We start from the raw sequence: 19941 nt of genomic DNA, 5'->3' as shown, positions 1-19941 counted from the left end.
AAGACAAGCCAATAAACACCCCTGCCTACATATTTCACACCCATAATAACATCAAACAAAGCGATCCAAAATAAAACGCCAGAGGGGCAGCGAACCCAGCAAGTCGCCCTTTGGGGGTCCCATGCGGAGGTCTATGGGGGGAAAGGGGCAGGTCTCCCCTAACCTTCTGAAGGTATAGAAAGGGCACGACCCGCGCTCGCCCGGTAATTTATTTTGGGGGGGTTTGTGAACCGGGATGGAAACCTCTGTCTTCCAGACGAAGCAGAGGCGAGGTTCTCTGCTTGGCTCCTTCAGCAAAGGATTTCAAACTGTCCCCGAACAGCCCTGGCCAACTCCCGTGGGGAGGGCGGGGAACAGCTCTGAATTGGGACACAATTGGCAAGCGAAGAGTCACACGCCCCCTTCAAAGGGATCCTGATTTCTGCTGCAGGAGAAGAGCATCTGTGTGGAAAGAGGCTGATTTCTGCTTTGCTTGAACGGGGCAAGGAGGGGAGGGAATCTTTCAAGTTATGGGGCTTTTTCGGGATCTGCGTCATCTCCCTTCCCCTGAAGCAAGGAATGCAAAGATTTCGGGAGGAGCGGACTTTAAATTTGCCTCTTTGCGATGGATTAGTTTTAGAAGTCAGGACTTTGCCTGAAAGAAGATGGAGAGCCACAACCTTGAGGGACTTTTGAGGGATTTTGACACACACACCCCTTGGGAATTCCTCATGAGAAATAAAAGCAGCAAAGAAGAAAAGAGGGGTGACAACTGGATCGACTGTCTGCTAAGCAGGAAGATTTATGAGTTCAGGGGGGAGGAAGGAGAGGAGACCAGGAGTTTGTGGAGATTACATCAGCCCACCTCCTTGGAGCCTGAAGGTGGAAATAAGAAGAGGGAAAGGGACAGGAGGGACCACATTGTGCAGCATCTTGACGGCTTCTGAGACGCAAAAGAAGAGAAATTGATTCTGCATATTTCTTAATGAGCTGGTTGTATGTAAAATTAAATTTGGTGGAATGTGAGGGGGGGCGCTGGGAGATTGGCAGTGTTTGCAGTGGGGCTGTATATTATATATTTATACAAAGAACCCCTAGGGGTTTCATGTTCACCCTCTGCAGTCCGCGCGAGTGAGGCTGAGTTGCTGGTTATGGGGGCCGGGGGTCGGACAGCCGTGTTCAAGGCCAGGTAAGGGAGGAAGGTGTGAATGTTGTCTGGGAGTAAGCAGGGCCTAAGAAAGCATTGCAAAGAGAGTTTCAAAGGCTTGGCTCTTGAGGATAATTGAGCCCACTGAGGATAATTAAGGCTACTTTCAGATTATTATTATTATTATTATTATTATTATTATTATTACTATTATTATTGGTTTAACAATTGAGGGCCCTTGGAGTGTAGGACAGGACTCTGCCCCAGGGAGCTTACATTCAGGTTTCACAGCATGGGGAGAGAAAAGCAGAGGGAAAGTTGGAAGTTCTCTTGGAAATTCCTAGTGCTCCCTCACAGAACTCCATTTCCCAAGGTTCCTTAAGATTGGGAATGAGAAAAGTCAGAGTCTTCTGGGTCAGGGAAAGGAGACCCATCGAGTCCAGGATCCTCTTCTCACAATGGCCAACTATGGACCCCAATGGGCAAGCAGGATTGGAGCCCCAGAGCCTCTCCCTTGACGCCGTTTCCTGCAAGTGGGATTCAGAAGAATCGCTGCCTCTGATGGTGGAGGGAGAGCAGAGCCAGCCAGACTAGGAGCCATTAGAGCTTCTCCTCCATGAATGTGTCTAGTCCGTCTTTCAGGCCACCCAGGTTGACATCTGACGTCTTTCCACAGGGAGGGAGCCACTGCCAAGAAGGCCCTTTGCCTGGTACCCTGTAGCTGAAGCACCGGAGGAGGAGGACCTCAGTGTCCAGGCTGAGCGATGGGGGTGGAGACGCTCCTTTGGGACTTCCCTGTCCAGCGCTGCCTTCAAGTGTCTTTTAAAAGTTGTATAGTTGATTGTCTCCTTGACTCTGGTGTGGCATCACTGTTGGGATACTGCCGGGGAAACGACAGCATCAGGCAGGCCCCCAGCTTGCTCCGGACGATCACCGGTCTCCCGTGGAGCAGCATCAGTCAGCCAGCGACAGGAGCCTCAGATACGCTTAGAGACCCTTGCCCGCTCTCTCAGCCGAGTGTGTAAATCATCACACAGCAGATGAGGTGGACAGAGGCAGATGTAAGCATTATTTACAGCATTTATTCAGCATTGTTCAGGAACACAGGAAAACATGTCTGCATCCCTTCGTCTCCGGCAAAACAGCAGGAACACAAAGGCAACATACAACAGAGGTTCCCAGCAGAATGTGCTGGAAGTAAACAGGCATGTGATACACAACAGTCATGCCTGACCCTTTTAAGGTGGAATGGAACTACATTCTCACAATTACTCCATACCCTTCAGGCTTTCTCAGATGAAATAGGGATGTCCTAAGGAAAAGCAGGACATTATTTGGTCATATCAGAAGCAAGGAAGCTTCTTTAAATCCTGGAGGAGGAGCTTTGGCGCAGGGTATAAAAGGCTCCAGCCCTGGAAGGAGCTCCAGCTCAGCCCAGAAGGTTTTCTCCAGCAGCCGAGAGAAGCTCCCAGCCCACAGCCAGCCATCATTGTGCACTGGAGAAGCAGCTCATCAACACTGCCTGCAGCAAAGTCAACATGGCCGCCATTGGTGGGGATATCCTTGTCTGGTAAGGCCAGGCGCTGGTTGCCTCTCTAGGCAGGTTGGGCAGGAGCTCCTCTTTCCACCTGGATAATAACCGTCCATGCCTCTCTTTTTATCCTTCCTTCCTTCCTTCCTTCCTTCCTTCCTTCCTTCCTTCCAGCGTGTTGATCGTCTTCCCCTTCACAATCAATAGACCTTGACAAGGTCAAGGAGACCTTTTCCGAGTTGAGTGAACTGCTCCACGTGGACCCCGTCAGCTTCAGGGTGAGGCTGCTCCCCTGCCCCAAGGGGCTGCTGGGGGGGTGGGGTGCCGTGTGTGTGTGTGTGTGTCACTCTGGGTGGCTTACAGGACATAAAACATAAAAAATTTCCTTGTACAGGGTTGCATTCAGATTTCAGTTAGTTGTTTATTTCCTTGACCCCTCATGGGAGGGCATTCCACAGGGCAGGGGCCACTACCAAGAAGGCCCTCTGCCTGGTTCCCTGTAACCTCACCTCTCACAGTGAGGGAACCACCAGAAGGCCTTGGGAGCTGGACCTCAGGGTCTAGGCTAAATGATGGGGTGGAGATGCTCCTTCAGGTATACTGGACTGAGGCCATTTAGGGCTTGAAAGGTCAGCACCAACACTTTGAATTGTGGAGCTTATATACAGCTGCCCTGGACACAGAATTGACCTACACTTCCATGGACAGCTGTGAGTCCAAAATGACTCCCAGGCTGCGCACCTGGTCCTTCAGGGGTACAGTTACCCCGTTCAGGACTAGGGTGTCCGTTCAGGACTAAGGGGGACAGCCTATGTCCCCCCAAAACAGTACTTCTTTCTTGTCAGAATTTAGCCTCAATCTGTTGAATGCGTTGTGGGATCTGTTGTGGGGAGAGAAGAAGAGAAAAAGAAGAGTTTGGATTTGATATCCCGCCTTTCACTCCCTTTAAGTAGTCTCAAATTCTCCTTTCACTTCCACACCCACAACAAACACTCTGTGAGGTGAGTGGGGCTGAGAGACTTCAAGGAAGTGTGACTGGTCCAAGGTCACCCAGCAGTTGCAGGTGGAGGAGCGGAGACACGAACCCGGTTTCCCAGATTACGAGACTACCGCTCTTATCCACTACACCACACTGGCTGTGTGGGTGACCCACACATGAAAGGAGTTTACCACCTTCATTGAAACATCAAACAAACAGGTCCAAAGTAAAACGCCGGGGGAGGGGCATGTTGCCTTTTGCGGGTCCCAGGGGAAAGGGGCAGGTCTCCCCTAATCTTCCGAGGGTATCGAAAGGGCATGAAAGGGCATGATCTGCGGCCGTCCGTTAATTTATTTTGGGGGGTTTGTGAGCCGGGATGGAAATCCCTGTCCTCCAGACGAAGCAGAGGCGAGGTTCTCCCCCAGTCCCAGGCTTGGAAGCAGCCGCTCCCCCTGTGGCTTTTGTCCTTCTGACTGCCAGCCAGCTGTCCTCGGGCGCAGAGCAAGCGCCTTCCTTGCGCCCTCAGGCCATGCGCTGGCCCAGAAAGGTGCCTGGCTCCTTCAGCAAAGGATTTCAACCCTCGCTGGGTCCAGGAATGAGAAGGGACTCACCCCAGTATCATACAGGCTAAGCCACCCACCCCAAACTCAAAAGAATATTTCAGAATAAGATATGACATTCACAGCGGAAGAAGACGACCTTTCCATGGACCTTGGGCACAGTGGCTACCAGGCTCCTTTAAGCCAGCCCAGGGGCACACTGTCAAATGCCACATGGGGGGAAAGTGGGACCCCATCTTCTGGGGCTGCACTCCTGCGTGAATCACCTGACCCACACAAGGTCCCTAGCCCCCCAATGTGCTTTTTCCGAGGGGAGATAGCATTCTCTCATCGCCTGAGAGCAGGGCCCCCCAAATGACTGCCATGCTCACACAGGGAAAAATGAGATGTCCCGTTTGTTCTGGCACAGTTGAGGGGATATGCTCTGAGCCACTGAGTGCCTGTGACTGGGGGAAGGGAGAGCAAAGCACGGGAGGGGGCTGGGGGAGGGGGGGCTTCCGATGGACATCTGGTTGACCAGTGGGAGGAACGGGAGCCCAGCTCTCCTCATTTGTTTATTTCCTTCATTCATGTGTATTTATAAAAACATTTCATATTTATTTATAAAAACATTTCATATTTATTTATAAAAATATTTGTACACCACTGTGTCATACAAAAGTATATTCAAGAGATTTACTTCAGGAAAGACAAAATACCTGTTTAACCTTTGAAAAAGTGAACCACAGACATCAATTAACCATTTGCAAAAGGATGTGTTCTTAATTGACTGCACAGTCCGGGATGATACGGAAGGGGGGGGCATGTCTTCTTCACCTTCTTCTTCGCTACAATATATCCATTTATTTCCAATTGTCAATGTCAAAAGGGACTAACATCTATAAAATTCATAGAAAATCAACGTGCCAATTTGCTCAGTTTCTCTAGGACTCCATGACACCTCCCCTGTCCTCCATAATCCCTCAAGCAAGGTGTCAAGACCCTAATCCTGTCAAATCGCTCTGCCAAACCTTTCCTCCGGGCAATGCCAGGTGGCAGACCATGGATACGTGGACCATTGTCTTCCCATCACCGGCACTCAAGAAGTGCTTATCTGCGCATATCTCCAGCTCTGCATATTCCCCCCTCCCTCCTCTATATGTTAATCCAGTGTAACCCAACCTCTTCTTAATGTATTCATGATGTAACTGGGATGTATTTTGCACTGTGTTCTGGGACATGGAGGGAAGTTTCAAAAGTTCATGTCACCCCTTTCTCGGGGTTCAATCTCGTCTTGAACCTGCTGCGCAATAAACTTGGATCATCTGCAGCTTGCTCCTGTCTCTGGCTGAGCTCATTTTCCTCCGCAGGGACCCGCAGACTTAGTCCGACAAGCTGGGTGGCAGAGGAGCCTCGCACCCAGATTTTACCGTAACAGGGAGGAATAGAAATGTTTTCAGCAGGCAACTAAAGCTTTACATGGAAGGCGCCCCCTGAATCTCTAGTGGCAGAGAGTTCCACTGGCCTGCGGACACGAAAGGTTCAGTTTCTCTCTGTTGTCAAACAAGTTTTGCCAACAACCAGCGATGCTCCTGCAGACTGAGTTATGCTCCTTTTATTCCAATGCTCGCTTGGCGAAAGTGTATTTTTGCTGTGTCAGAATCGCTGCTGCTTGGGTGATCTGCAGCAGAGTCATTTTCACCTCCTCCTGAGCCACAGGTCGGCCTCTTGCAGCCGGAGCTATCAGGGGGAGCCAGGCCTGACTCAGCAGGAGGCTGGGCCGATCTGCCTTATATACATTATTTACACAATGGGCTGCACATGATTGGCTAATTCCGGAATTCTACTATAAGCCAATCAGGTTGTGGATTCACTTATCTCTGGAGCATGATTGGGTGGTTCCTGCCAACCAATCATACTGCTGCATTGTGCTAGGACCAATCAGACTGCTGCAGTTTGATCCTGTTCAACTCAGTACATAACACCCCTCCCCTCTAAGTTCCAGTCCTGCCCGGGAGGTCGCATTCATAGTCCTCAAGGATGCAGGCGGCCTACGTGTGCGTTGCGGCCTGGGGTGTTCCCTCCAGGTTCTGGCTCGTGATGCTGGCAGTGATGGGGCTGTTTGGTCTGGCGCAACCGGCTCGCTCAGTCGTGGTTCTGGTTCCGGTGTCCTTTCGGCCTCGCGGGTCCTCTCTGTATTTACTGATTCTGCCTCTCCTGCTGGCCCCTCCTGCTCTATGGACCTCACTGCCCCTCTGTTCCCTTGGAACTCCTCTGACCTGTCCTCCTCCTGGTTTTCTCCCGGGAATCGTCGCCGTATCTGGTCGCAGTGGCGGCGCCAGCATTGCCCCCCATCCGTTAGCACCTCGTACGACACGGGGCCAGTGACCCTGGTGACTGTGGCGGGTACCCATGCTGGGCCTGCCCCAAAATTCTTTGCGTACACTGGGTCCTGGGCCTCGAAGGTCCGGGGGTTCCTGCCTTCCCCCACCACTACCTCATCCTGAGCTCTATCGGGGTGAAGGCGGTCCAGTCTGATTGCAAGGCGCCGACCCATTAGTAGTTCAGCAGGGCTCCGGCCAGTCGTTGAGCTGGGGGTGCTATGCTGTGCTAGGAGGAATGTGGCAAGGCGGTACTCCCAATCCCCTTGCGTCATGCGGCGAAGGGTGTCCTTGGTGGTCCGCACCATGCGTTCTGCTTGGCCATTAGTGGCAGGGTGGAACGGTGCCGAATGGATGTGGTGGATGGCGTTCTGCGCTGTGAAGGTTTGGAATTCTCCTGACGTAAATGCAGTCCCGTTGTCTGAGACACCAGTCAAGCTTGCAAAAATCTATCATTTGCCCGATAATAAATGTTGGAAATGTAAAGAAACTGAAGGTACATTCTTTCACCTTTGGTGGACGTGCCCAAGGATTAAGGCTTTCTGGGAGATGATTTATAATGAAATGAAAAGGGTATTTAAATATACCTTCCTTAAGAAACCAGAGGCCATTCTCCTGGGCATGGTCAGCCAAATGGTGTCAAAGAAGGACAGAACTTTCTTTATGTATGCCACAACAGCAGCAAGAATACTTATAGCAAAGTATTGGAAGACACAAGACCTACCCACTCTGGAAGAATGGCAGATGAAGGTGATGGACTACATGGAATTGGCGGAAATGACTGGCAGAATCCGAGACCAGGGAGAAGAGTCAGTGGAAGAAGATTGGAAGAAATTTAAAGACTATTTACAGAAATATTGCAAAATTAATGAATGTTAGAATGATGTTGGAATGAAGCTAGATGGTTTAAGCAGTAATGCTATAAAGGTATATGTAAAAAAGGATTGATAACAGGTGAAAATTTAAAGTTATAGTATATTAAGTTAAAGGATCATGAGAAAACAAAGAGGGAAAGAAATTGCTGACTTAAATAATTGAACTGGAATACAAAAAAGGGAGGTATGAGGAGGTCAGGGAAACAAGGATATGAATGTAAGCTATAGAAAGATTGATTCATTTTCCTTTTTTTCTTTTTAAGTGTCTTTTATTTCTTTTTTTCTGTATTTTCCTTGTATTTTTATTTTTTGTTTTTGTGTAATTCTTTTTTTCTCTGAAATTTTAATAAATATCATTTTAAAAAAAGAGAGAGTGTGTCAGGGAGCCCGTGGGTTGCAAACAGCCTACGTAGTACCCGGATGGCTGCGGACGTGGAAGTGGACGGTACCAGTGCGACTTCCAGCCATTTGGTGTAGGAGTCCACCACTATGAAGAATGTTTTCCCCTGAAAGGGGCCAGCGAAATCCACGTGCAGGCGTGACCATGGTGCTCGGGCGGACTCCCAGGATTGGACTGGGGCCCTTGGGGGATCTGGGCGGGATTCTTGGCAGGCCTGGCAGTGTTTGACCCAGGCCTCTATCTCTCCGTCGATCCCCGGCCACCACACATAACTCCTGGCAAGGGCCTTCATTCTTACTACCCCTGGATGTGTCTCGTGTAGGGCTGTGAGGACCCTTTTGCGGAGGGGCTGGGGAACAACGACTCTGCTTCCCCATAACAGGCACCCCTTGTGGGCCGACAGTTCATGTTTGTGGGTTGTGTAGCCGGCGAATTCTGGCCCGGGGCTGCTGCTGGGCCATCCCCTCCACACCCAGTCCAGGACCCGGGAGATGACCCTATCTTTCTTGGAATGGTGTGCAACTTCTTGTGCCTGAATGGGGCGGTCGGGAAGCAGCTCCAGGCTCATAACCTCTTGTGCAGGTGCTGGGTCGGGGCCTGTTTCCGGTAGTGGTAGCCTGCTGAGGGCGTCCGCATGGCCCATCGCCTTCCCTGGGCAGTGAATCAGTGCATACTGGTAGCTGGCAAGGAAAACTGACCACCTGAGGACGTGGGGAGACAGCACTTGGGGGTCTGCTTTTCGGGGGCAAATAAGCCAAGCAACGGCTTGTGGTCAGTCACCACGGTGAAGGGCCGCCCGTACAAGAAATCATGGAATTTTTTTACTCCCTTCACGATTGCCAGCCCCTCCTTGTCAATTTGCGAGTAGTTCCGCTCGGTTGCGTTGAGTGTCTGGGAAAAGTACGCCACTGGTACCTCTCTTCCATCCGGGAGTTGGTGCCCCAGGACAGCGCCAATGCCATAGGGTGAGGCGTTACATGCTAGCACCACCGGCAGCCTCCTGTTGAAGTGTGCCAAGACCGAGTTTGAGACAAGCAAGTCCTTGACTGCCTGGAATGCGGCCTCCTGGCGCTGGCCCCACACCCAAGGGGCCCGCTTGTCCAGGAGTCTGTGTAGGGGCTCCGCTACCGCCGCCTTATGGGGAAGGAAGGAATAGTAAAAGTTCAATAGTCCCAAGAAGGCCTGAAGTTCAGTCTTGCTCTTGGGCGCTGGGGCATCACAAATGGCCCGTACCTTGTCCCCAGTCGGGTGGACCCCTTCTGCGTCCACCATAAATCACAGAAAGTCCACCTGAGGCACTCCTAGTAGACATTTTTCCCGCTTCACCTTGAGACCCGCCGCCTGGAAACGGTGCAGAACGGTGCGGAGGCGGTCCTCAAACTCCTCTGGTGTGGGCCCGGCAATCAACACATCATCGAAGAAGGGGGTGACGCCAGGAATCCCTTTAAGGAGAGAGTCCATTAGATTCTGGAATATGCCTGGTGCCACGCTGACCCCGAATTGCAGCCGCTTTACCCTGAACGCTCCTCTGTGCGTCACAATCGTCTGTGCCTCTGCTGTGGCCTCATCTACTGGCAGCTGTTGATAGGCTTGGGCCAAGTCCAGCTTGCCAAAAAAGTTCGACCCAGCCCGGGTGGCAAGGACATGGCTGACCACTGGCACTGGGTATGCATGGGCCGTGAGGGCCTTGTTTATGGTACATTTGTAGTCTGCGCAGATGCGGACCGAACCATTAGGCTTGACGGGTGTGACGATTGGGGTTTCCCAGGGGGCATTAGGCACCGGCTCCAGCACTCCTTGCTCCACGAGCCGGTCCAATTTCTCGTCTATACGGGGTTTCAGGGCGAACGGGACCCGGCGGGCCTTGAGCCTGACCAGTCGTACTGCGGGGTCAAGCTGTTCCTGCCAACCAATCATACTGCTGCATTGTTCTAGGACCAATCAGACTCCTGCAGTTTGGATCCTATTTAACTCAGTACATAGAATCATAGAATTGGAAGAGACTACAAGGGCCATCGAGTCCAACCCCCTGCCAAGCAGGAAACACATAACAATGTGTTTTGTGTTTTTATATCATAATTTCATCCTGTGGACCTCCCAATTTAATGAACAAATAAATGAATGAAAGGAAATGAATTCCCCCCTCTCCCTGCCGATTAAGAGGCACCTCCGTCCCTGACACCCATCTGGAAAGAGGCAGGGAGGGGCATTGCGGGGGGGGAGTGGCCCTTGGGGGTCTCCCTGGGTGGCCCCTGTTGGTACCCCCACCCCTTATTCAGAGGGATGGAATGCAGAGCAGGTGAAGGGTCCGCGTCCCCCTCTGAGTCTCTCACCCCCAATTTCTCCAGAGTAGGAATCACAGAGAGGGCAACAGACCAGGGGCAAATACCAAGAAATGGGTGGGGAGACAACCAATGAAACCGGGGGGGGGGCCCTGGGAGCATCGGGGGGAGGGACCTTGCCAGGAATTTTAGGGATAAAAGATTTGGGGACACAGCAGGGGTCTCTGGCTCTGAAAAGCACTGCAGCTTTTTTGGGAGGGACAAAATGCCATAGCGCCCTAAAACCCCCCACTGGTGCTGAATGATTCCTCTTGAGTGACAGAGAAGACCCCCCCTTTCCACGCCCCCCCAACTAACCCCCCACCCCAGGCCTGTCCCCTCCCTCTGTCCCGGAGAAGAAGACACAGGAAGCCAGGTCAGATTGCAGAGGGAGGATTTATTAGAGGGTCAAGCGTCACATGGGGGCTGGAAGGTGAGACCAGCAGGAGGCGGCCGCTTCTCCCTGGGGGTGTCTCAGTGGGACCGGCAGGCCAGCGCATGAGTCACCACTCCGGGCAGCTTGTGGAAGGCATGGTGGTAAGCAGGGGTGAATTCCTGTCCAAAGGGGGTGGGGGTGATGAGGACTTCGACAGGAGCTGGAAGAGAAAAGAGGGGGTGACTCCTTCTGCCAGGGGGCCCATGTGTGGGTCACCCTCTCCCCACAACAGATCCCACAGCAAATTCAACAGACTGAGGCTGAATCCTGACAAGACAAAAGTACTGTTTTGGGGGGACAGGGGACAGGCGGGTGTGGGGGACTCCCTGGTCCTAAACGGGGTAACTCTACCCCTGAAGGACCAGGTGCGCACCTCGGGGGTCATTTTGGACTCACAGATGTCCATGGAAGTGCAGGTGAATTCTGTGTCCAGGGCAGCTTTGTAGCAGCTCCATCTGGTCCACAGGATGAGACCCCACCCGCCCTCAGCTTGTCTCGCCAGAGTGGTGCATGCTCTGGCTATCTCCCGCTTGGACTACTGCAATGCACTCTATGTGGCACTACCTTTGAAGGCAACCCTTTTGGTGGTCCCCTCCCTGTGAGAGGTGAGGTTACAGAGAAGCAGGCAGAGGGCCTTCTCGGTTGTGGCCCCACCCTGTGGAATGCCCTCCCACCAGATGTCAAGGAAATGAAAAACTAACTGAAATCTGAATGCAACCCTGTAACAGGATATGTCTAATGTCTTACCATGTTTTATGTCCTGTAAGCCACCCAGAGTGACACACACACACACACACACACACACACGGCACTCCCCAGTCCCCCCCCCCAGGCAGTCCCTTGGGGCGGGGGAGCAGCCTCACCCTGACGTTGACGGGGTCCACGTGGAGCTTGTCGCAGAGCAGTTCACGCAGATCGGAAAAAGCCTCCTTGACCTCGTGCAAAGAGGGCTGGAGAGGATCCTAATGAGAGGGAGGGCTGGAGAGGGTTCCCTATGCCACTGAAGTATCTATGGGTCCAGGGGTAGACCACCAGCAGGCTGAAGAGAAGGAAGGAAGGAAGGAAGGAAGGAAGGAAGGAAGGAAGGAAGGAAGGAAGGAAGGATAAAAAGAGAGGCATGGATGGTTATTATCCAGGTGGAAAGAGGAGTTCCTGCCCAACCTGCCTAGAGAGGCAACCAGCGCCTGGCCTTACCGGACAAGGGTATCCTCACCAATGGCGGCCACGTCCCCTTTGCTCCCGCGAGTGTTGACGAGCTGCTTCTCTTCAGCCGTAATGTTTGCCATGATGGCTGGCTGTGGGCTGGGAGCTTTTCTCGGCTGCTGGAGAAAACCTTCTGAGTTGAGCTAGAGCTCCTTCTGGGCTAAAGCCTTTTATACCCTGCGCTAAAGCTCCTCCTCCTGAGTTTACAGAAGCATTTCTGGTTTCTGATTTGATCAAAGAATGCTGTGGTTTTCCTTAAGACATCCCTGTTTTCCCCTGAGAAATCCTGGAGGGTATGGAGTAATGCCACCCCTGTGCCAAGGAGACAAGCAAGTATAAAGGCTTTGGAAGACATCTGAAGGCAGCCCCAAAGGAGCATCTCCACCCCCATCGCTTGGCCTGGACATTGAGTTCCTCCTCCGGTGATTCAGCTACAGGGTACCAGGCATCGGGCCTTCTTGGCAGTGGCTCCCTCCCTGTGGAAAGCCCTCCCATCAGATGTCAACCTGGGTGGCCTGAAAGACGGACTAGACCCATTCATGGAGGAGAAGCTCTAATGGCTCCTAGTCTGGCTGGCTCTGCTCTCCCTCCACCATCAGAAGCAGCGATGCTTCTGAATCCCATGTGTGTATTTGCCCAGACTGATTCAGGGGACATTTCAAGGGGCGCAGAATCATCTTTCTCCTGAGAAACACCTGCTTGTGACCTCAACTTTTCTGGTTGTATGACTTTGGGTCACATTAGAAGTCCTCAATTCTTTCCTCACTCCTGCCCCCTTTTGTACACCTGTTCTGCTTCAAAGCCCATATTTCGAACAAAGCTTTTGTTCAGGGAGGGGGAACCAGAGGTCTTCCGAATGTGGTCTGACTCTGCTTCCCACCCCCACTGCCAGCTGACAGTCCATAGGCTCCCAATCCCTGCCCTTGTTTAACCTCCCTGTTTTCCTACCCCTGCCGCTTCCAACTCTCCCTCTGCTGTTCTCTCCCCACGCTGTCAAACCTGAATGTGAGCTCCCTGGGACAGAGTCCTGTCCTACATTAAAATTGATAAATGGTGAAACAATAATCATCATCTGTATGTGCACTTAATTATCCTCAATGGGCTCAATTATCCTCAAGCAATTGCATCTCTGTTTGCAATGCTTTCTTGGACCCTGCACAGATCAGGGCATGTGGCCAGGATTGCCCAGGGCCACCCCTGTCATTGGGAGTGAGGTGGCTGCTTCAGGGGCAGATGCTGGGCTGGAGGACACAGCGGTGAGGCATCGTAGGACAAACACAGCCTGCCACCCCCAAGCTGGCTTGCTGCCTTCAGGTGCAGGAGAGAACATTGTCCCATCTCCAGCACTGAAGAAAGAAATTCAGCTTCCAGCTGAATCACGGGAGCTGCAGTTTGTTAAGTATTGTGGCTCTTTGAGGGGGTAAACTACACTTCCCAGCAGTCTTTGGGGGAAATCATGTGCTTTCACTGTACGTTGAGTACAGAGCCTTAGGAGATTTGGGTTTCCCCATCCTTGCTGAGCGTGGGGACAAAACCCACCACCCTCATGCCCTGGCTGACCACCATCAGTGACAGAGCACTGGGCTAAATGGAGCTTGGTCCAATCTGACAGGGCAGTTTCAAATTTCCCAGGAACCTTCCCTAAAGCCCTGCCAGAAGTATCTATAATTCTGTGTTGGGAGTTACCTGTGAGTAAAAAGGTAAAGGTAAAGGGACCCCTGACCATTAGGTCCAATCGTGGCCAATTCTGGGGTTGTGGCGCTCATCTCGCTTTATTGGCCGAGGCAGCTGACATACAGCTTCAGGGTCATGTGGCCAGCATGACTAAGCTGCTTCTGGTGAACCAGAGCTGCGCACGGAAACACTGTTTACCTTCCTGCCGGAGCAGTACCTATTTATCTACTTGCACTTTGATGTACTTTCGAACTGCTGGGTTGGCAGGAGCAGGGACAGAGCAACGGGAGCTCACCCCGTCACGGGGATTCGAACCACCAACCTTCTGATCAGCAAGTCCTAGGCTCTGTGGTTTAACCCACAGTGCCACTTGTATCCCAGTACCTGTGAGTAATACCCATCAAATTCAAGAAGACACCCATCTAGCTAGACACGCCGAGAACTGTGCTGTTACTTGTTGCCCTTAAATCCCGTTTGCATTGGCCATGATTAACTTGATTTTGCTGAGTTCTAAGCTCAACAATCTTGGTTTGGATTCCACTGTATGTTCTTATCTGTCAAATGGGAATAATAGGGACTTCCTTTGAAGGGTGGCTATGAAATGATGCCCGGGGCAAACAGCTCTTTGCATGTTAAAAGTGTTGTTCAAAAGAATAACATCAGCAATTCGAGATCCACCCTCACCCTTGACCAATGTGCTGCTAGATCAGTGCTTCTTTTCTGGGGGGACACAGGGGTGCACATACCCCATAACATTTCCTGAATGTTGGCCTCATTGAGGGGCGTCAAGGGAGAGGCTCAGGGGCTCCAATCCTGCTTGCCCATTGATGTCCATAGTTGGCCATTGGGAGAAGAGGATTCTGGACTCGTTGTTTCCCCTTTGGCCTAACCCAGAAGGCTCTGACTTTTGTCCTTCCCAATCTTAAGGAACTCTGGGAAATGGAGTTCTGTGAGGGAGCACTAGGAATTTCCAACATAACTTTCAGCAGACATTATAGACCTTCAAGTCCCCAGAATTCTGCAATATTCTCAAGCCAATAAAACTTGCTTGTGTGTATTTGCCCAGACTGATTCAGGTGGCATATCAAGGGGCGCGGAATCATCTTTCTCCTGAGAAACGCCTGCCTGGGACCTTAATTTTTCTGGCTGTAGGACTTTGGGTCACTTTAGAAGTCCTCAATTCTGTCTTCGCTCCTGTCCCCTTTTGTACACCTGTTCTGCTTCATAGCCCATATTCTGAGCGAAGCTCTTGCTCAGGGATGGGGAACCTGAGGTCTTTCGGATGTGGTCTGACTCTGCTTCCCATCCTCACTGACCGTTGGCAGGCAGTGGGCTCCCAATCCCTGCCCATGTTTAACCTCCCTGTCTTCCAACCCCTACAACTTCCAACGCTCCCTCTGCTGTTCTCTCCCCACGCTGTCAAACCTGAATGTGAGCTCCATGGGGCAGAGTCCTGTCCTACATTTCAAGGGCCCTCAATTGAGAAACGGTAAAATAATAATAATAATAATAATAATAATAATAATAATAATAATAATAATAATTTGAAAGTACACTTAATTTTCCTCAATTGACTCAACTATCCTCAAGGGACACGCAATTGAAAAACAGTTTGCAATGCCCTGGTACAAATCAGGGCATGTGGCCAGGATTGCCCAGGGCCACCCCTGTCATTGGGATTGAGGTGCCTGCTTCAGGGGCAGATCCTGGGCTGGAGGACACAGGGGTGAGGCATCGTAGGACAAACACAGCCTGCCACCCCCAAGCTGGCTTGCTGCCTTCAGGTGCAGGAGAGAACATTGTCCCATCTCCAGCACTGAAGAAAGAGATTCAGCTTCCAGCTGAATCACGGGAGCTGCAGTTTGTTAAGTATTGTGGCTCTTTGAGGGGGTAAACTACACTTCCCAGCAGTCTTTGGGGGAAATCATGTGCTTTCACTGTACGTTGAGTACAGAGCCTGAGAAGATTTGGGTTTCCCCATCCTGGCTGAGGGTTTGGACAACACCCATCACCCTCATGCCCTGGCTGACCACCATAAGTGACAGAGCACTGGGCTAAATGGAGCTTCATCCAATCTGACAGGGCAGTTTCAAATTTCCCAGGAACTTGCCCTAAAGCCCTGCCAGAGGTATCTATAATTCTGTGTTGGGAGTTACCTGTGAGTAAAAAGGTAAAGGTAAAGGGACCCCTGACCATTAGGTCCAGTCATGGCTGACTCTGGGGTGTGGCGCTCATCTCACTTTATTGGCCGAGGGAGCCGGCATACAGCTTCCGGGTCATGTGGCCAGCATGACTAAGCCACTTCTGGTGAACCAGAGCAACGCATGGAAACACTGTTTACCTTCCTGCCGGAGCAGTACCTATTTATCTACTTGCACTTTGATGTACTTTCGAACTGCTGGGTTGGCAGGAGCAGGGACAGAGCAACGGGAGCTCACCCCGTCACGGGGATTCGAACCACCAACCTTCTGATCAGCAAGTCCTAGGCTCTGTGGTTTAACCCACAGTGCCACTTGTATCCCAGGACCTGTGAGTAAGACCCATCAAATTCAAGAAGACACCCCTCTAGCTAGACACGCCGAGAACTGCGCTCTTACTTGTTGCCCTTAAATCCCATTTATAAAATCATGATTAACTTGGTTTTGATGAGTTCTAAGCTCAAAAAACTTAGTTTGGATTCCATTGTATGTTCTTATCTGTCAAATGGGAATAAGAGGGACTTCCTTTGAAGGACTGTGCTAGATTATTCATTGCTAACCATCAGGCAGCATTTCTTGGCTTCTCAGAGGTGCCTACTACATTGCCCCCTTATGCTCCTGATGAGCTTTGCAAGTTGCAGCGCCATTAAGAAAGGCCGTGCTAGTCCGCCATGACAAGTGCTGCTAGAGAAAGCAGAGATGGAAGGGGGTGTCCTTTGCGGAGTCTAAAGGATTCAGCCAGCACACGATTGAGTTCATGGCGAAAGAACACATGCCCCCCCCCGACCGTGGCTGAATACATTCCCAACAACCCAAAGGACAGGCTGTCCCCCAGACGGCACCCAGCAGACAACTGAGCAGATCTCCGACTGAAGATTTATCCTTGCTACCAACCTTGGGGCGTGTAGTCGTGGAAAAGTGTCAGCGGTCTCTTAACAGAAATCTAAGCTCAAGAAACCTACGGCACCTGAGGTTATTCAGTGCAAGGAGCAGAAGTGATTTGCAGGTGATTTAAGTTTCTGGTGTTGATGCACCCATAATTCCTTAGCAAAAGCAAATCAAAACATTAGTGGAGTAACTGGTGCATTGCAAGGCAGAAAAAACCCTCAACGAGAAATGCTGGAGGGTATGTGATCCTGGCTGCTGAAGATGGCTGGAAGGTCCTTTGTCCCGTCAGCTGGATGAGCTGATCTGCAGAGCCAAGAGGGGCTCTCTGGGCCGTCTATAACTGAGGATCTGGTGGACAAGAATTGACCAAATCTGGATAACTAGAGGACTGGCACCCAAGACTAGGAAGGTAGAAATCTGCCCTAAGACGTGCTCCGACCATATTGCCGTGAGAATGGAGATGAAACTAATACCAACTGGTTCCTTCAGATGGAGGATGAATGACACCTTGTTCAGAGATCAAGAGGTGACCAAGAAGGCCCAAAAAACCCTGAGAGACTATTTCGAGATAAATTTGAACACTACCGTGGAAAAAAGAGTAATCTGGGATGCAAGTAAAGCAGTTATGAGGGGGTTTCTGATCCAACAGAATTCATTAAAGAAGAGAGCTCAAAACGCGAAAAAAGAAAAAATTCTGGAAAAAATAAAAGAGGGCGAGAAAAAACTGAGAGTGAAACCCAATTCACAAGAGATTCTGAGAGAAATAAAGTTACATCAAGTGCAACACATGAAGATGATAAACCAGGAAATTGAATGGAAAATTAATCAAACAAATGAGACAAAGGACTTTTGAATCGGCAAATAAATGTGGGAAATTGCTAGCTTGGCAGATGAAGAAAAGACAAAAACTTAATACCATTACTAATTTGGAAGTGGAAGGAAAAAACATCCAGAATCCAGTGGAAATTAGAAAATGCTTCCAGAGGTACTTTAAACAATTATATACACAAGGGCCCCAGAAAGAGTTTGACATAGACCAGTTTTTGAAAACAAATGGATTACAAAAAATCTCGCAAGAAAATAAGTTAATGTTGAACTATAAAATTACGGAACAGGAGGTAGAAGGTGCCATTCAGAATATGCAGTTGGGAAAATCTCCAGGGCCGGACGGCCTAGCCTCAAAATACTATAGAACTTTGAAGGACTGGATAATTCAATCACTAAAGGAGGTTTGTAATGAAATTTTGGAGGGGGGAAAAGTCCCAGAGTCGTGGAAAGAAGCATATATTACACTTATACTGATAAAATGATCCTGAAAAGACACAACTTAAGAACTATCGACCCATATCCCTGTTAAATGTGGATTACAAAATTTTTGCTGACATTTTGGCCAAGAGGTTAAAAAAAGTATTAGGGGAAGAGATACATAAGGACCAAGCTGGCTTTCTCCCAGGCAGACACCTGTCTGATAATACCAGGAATATAATTAACATTCTGGAGAAGTTGCAAGAGGACATCAATACTAAAGCAGTTTTAATTTTTGTGGATGCCGAGAAAGCCTTTGATAATATTTCTTGGAGTTTTATGAAGAAAAATCTTCAGGGGATGGGGGTCGGTCAAGGGTTTGAAAATGGTATAAGTGCAATTTATTCAGAACAAAAGGCTAAGTTAATAGTTAACAACGTGGTAACGGAGAAATTTAAGATAGAGAAAGGCTGCCCAATTTCCCCACTACTTTTTATTTCCGTCCTGGAGGTTTTGTTAAACATGATTAGAAGGGACCATTTGATTAAAGGTATAACGGTCGGAGCTAAACAATATAAATTGAAAGCTTTTGCAGATGACCTAGTATTGACATTACAGGAGCCAGAATCTAGCACTAAAAGAGTATTAGAACTGATCCAAGAGTTTGGTCAGAGAGAGAGAGAGAGATAATATTTATTGCGGCCATAGGCCCATACAGGTAAAAACAACACATAAGTGACAGCTTGTGCCGTGGGGAAGAAAAAAAAAACAACAGTCGCTAAAACACCACTATAACAATAAAATACTATAAGATGGAAAGGCATGCTACGCCTTAATTAGCTTGTAGCGCTCCTTGGCGTCGCTTTTGGGAGAGGACAGCGACCAGGAACCTAGCCACTTTCAGGGTCGTGTGGGAATCCTTGTCCTGCAAGATTTGGGCAAGGTGGAATTTTGGTGGGGTACCCTCTAGTTTCTGTATGATTGATCCCAACAAATTTGCCCGTGGCACATTGAACAAGGGGCAAGTGAACATAATGTGCTGAAGCGACTCCGGCGTCACCTTATCACATTCGCACGTGGCGGGGTCTTGGCCCTTTGAGAATCTATGTCTCAGGACATTGGAGGGGAAAACGTTGAACCTCGCTTTGGTGAAGGCCAGTCTATGGGCAACAGTCGAAAGGGAGGAGAGGTATGATGGAACGCAATAAGTTAAAGTGATACCAATGTTCTGGGGCGAACAAACACCTCCCCCCAGCATATAATTTTGCTGTAAGTCGATGTCATCCAGTCTTTGACGGATCAGTCTTTGAGCAGTGATTTGGTCTAGTTTTAGGGAATCTGAGGGAGAGATTCCATAGCTCAGGAGTTTGGCATGAATTTTACTAGTCCAAAGGCTGGAGAATTCATCTCGCCATAAGCATTGGACAAGGTAATGGTTTGGTAATCTATGCCACAATGATAACCAGTAATTGAAGACTTGCTTCCACAGGCAAGTTTCTAAGGATGCGATCTTCAATTCTAGTCGCATGGCTGCGTTGCTTACTCACCGAGGGAGCATTAGGAGCCAACGTAGGAATTGGCTTTGCAGAGTCTCAAGGGGAGCAAGGTCTGTCATCACGGCCCAGAGCGGGGCAGCATAAGCAAGCACTGCAACCACTTTTGCCTTGAACACCTTTAGGGCCGAGGGAACATGCAGAGCTCCGTCCGAAAAGAAAAATCGGAGGAGCGCATATGACAGGGTTTTGGCCTTGTTAGGTAGGTGTTGAATTTGAACTTTCCATCCCAAGTTGTATTGAAAAATAACTCCTAGATATTGAAATTTTAGGACTTGCTCTATTTTTGCTCCACCAAGCTTCCATTTGTATAATCTCCGGCTTCTGGAGAAAATCAGAATCTTGGACTTAGCATGGTTGATGGTTAATTGGTTGAGTTGGCAATACGTGGCAAAGATCTTCAGAGCTCTGGTTAGTCCAACACGTGTATAAGATAGAATTACTGCGTCGTCCGCATATAAAAGGAGTGGGCAGCGGTAATCCGCTAGTCTAGGCGTGTGTGTACTTGGAGATGAGTTAACTAGGGGTGCTCGCATGTCGCTGATGAAAAGGTTGAATAGGCAGGGAGCCAATATACATCCTTGGCGCACTC

The 19941-nt window shown here is 50.0% G+C and overlaps 1 protein-coding gene and 2 long non-coding RNA genes across 3 annotated transcripts in view; 1 reads left to right on the top strand and 2 right to left on the bottom strand.

The window, feature by feature from the left end:
• The window catches only part of LOC309530638, a 130714-nt gene that overhangs the window by 74974 nt on the left and 35799 nt on the right, over positions 1-19941 (bottom strand). The gene's annotated exons all lie outside the window — the stretch shown is intronic.
• LOC309530592 (uncharacterized protein) overlaps positions 1-19941 on the top strand; it is an 88952-nt gene that overhangs the window by 59844 nt on the left and 9167 nt on the right. The gene's annotated exons all lie outside the window — the stretch shown is intronic.
• Positions 10530-11691, bottom strand: LOC309530655. The gene is made up of 2 exons (XR_014218817.1): positions 11452-11691; positions 10530-10748 (listed from the first exon to the last, which is right to left on the bottom strand). It is a non-coding gene; the product is annotated as an uncharacterized lncRNA (long non-coding RNA).

Source organism: Podarcis vaucheri (genome assembly GCF_965113315.1).
Source record: "Podarcis vaucheri genome assembly, chromosome: 4".
In the NCBI taxonomy this organism is placed as follows: Eukaryota; Metazoa; Chordata; class Lepidosauria; order Squamata; family Lacertidae; genus Podarcis; species Podarcis vaucheri.
Note: the sequence above shows the minus strand (reverse complement) of the source record. Positions and strands in the feature narration are given on the sequence as shown.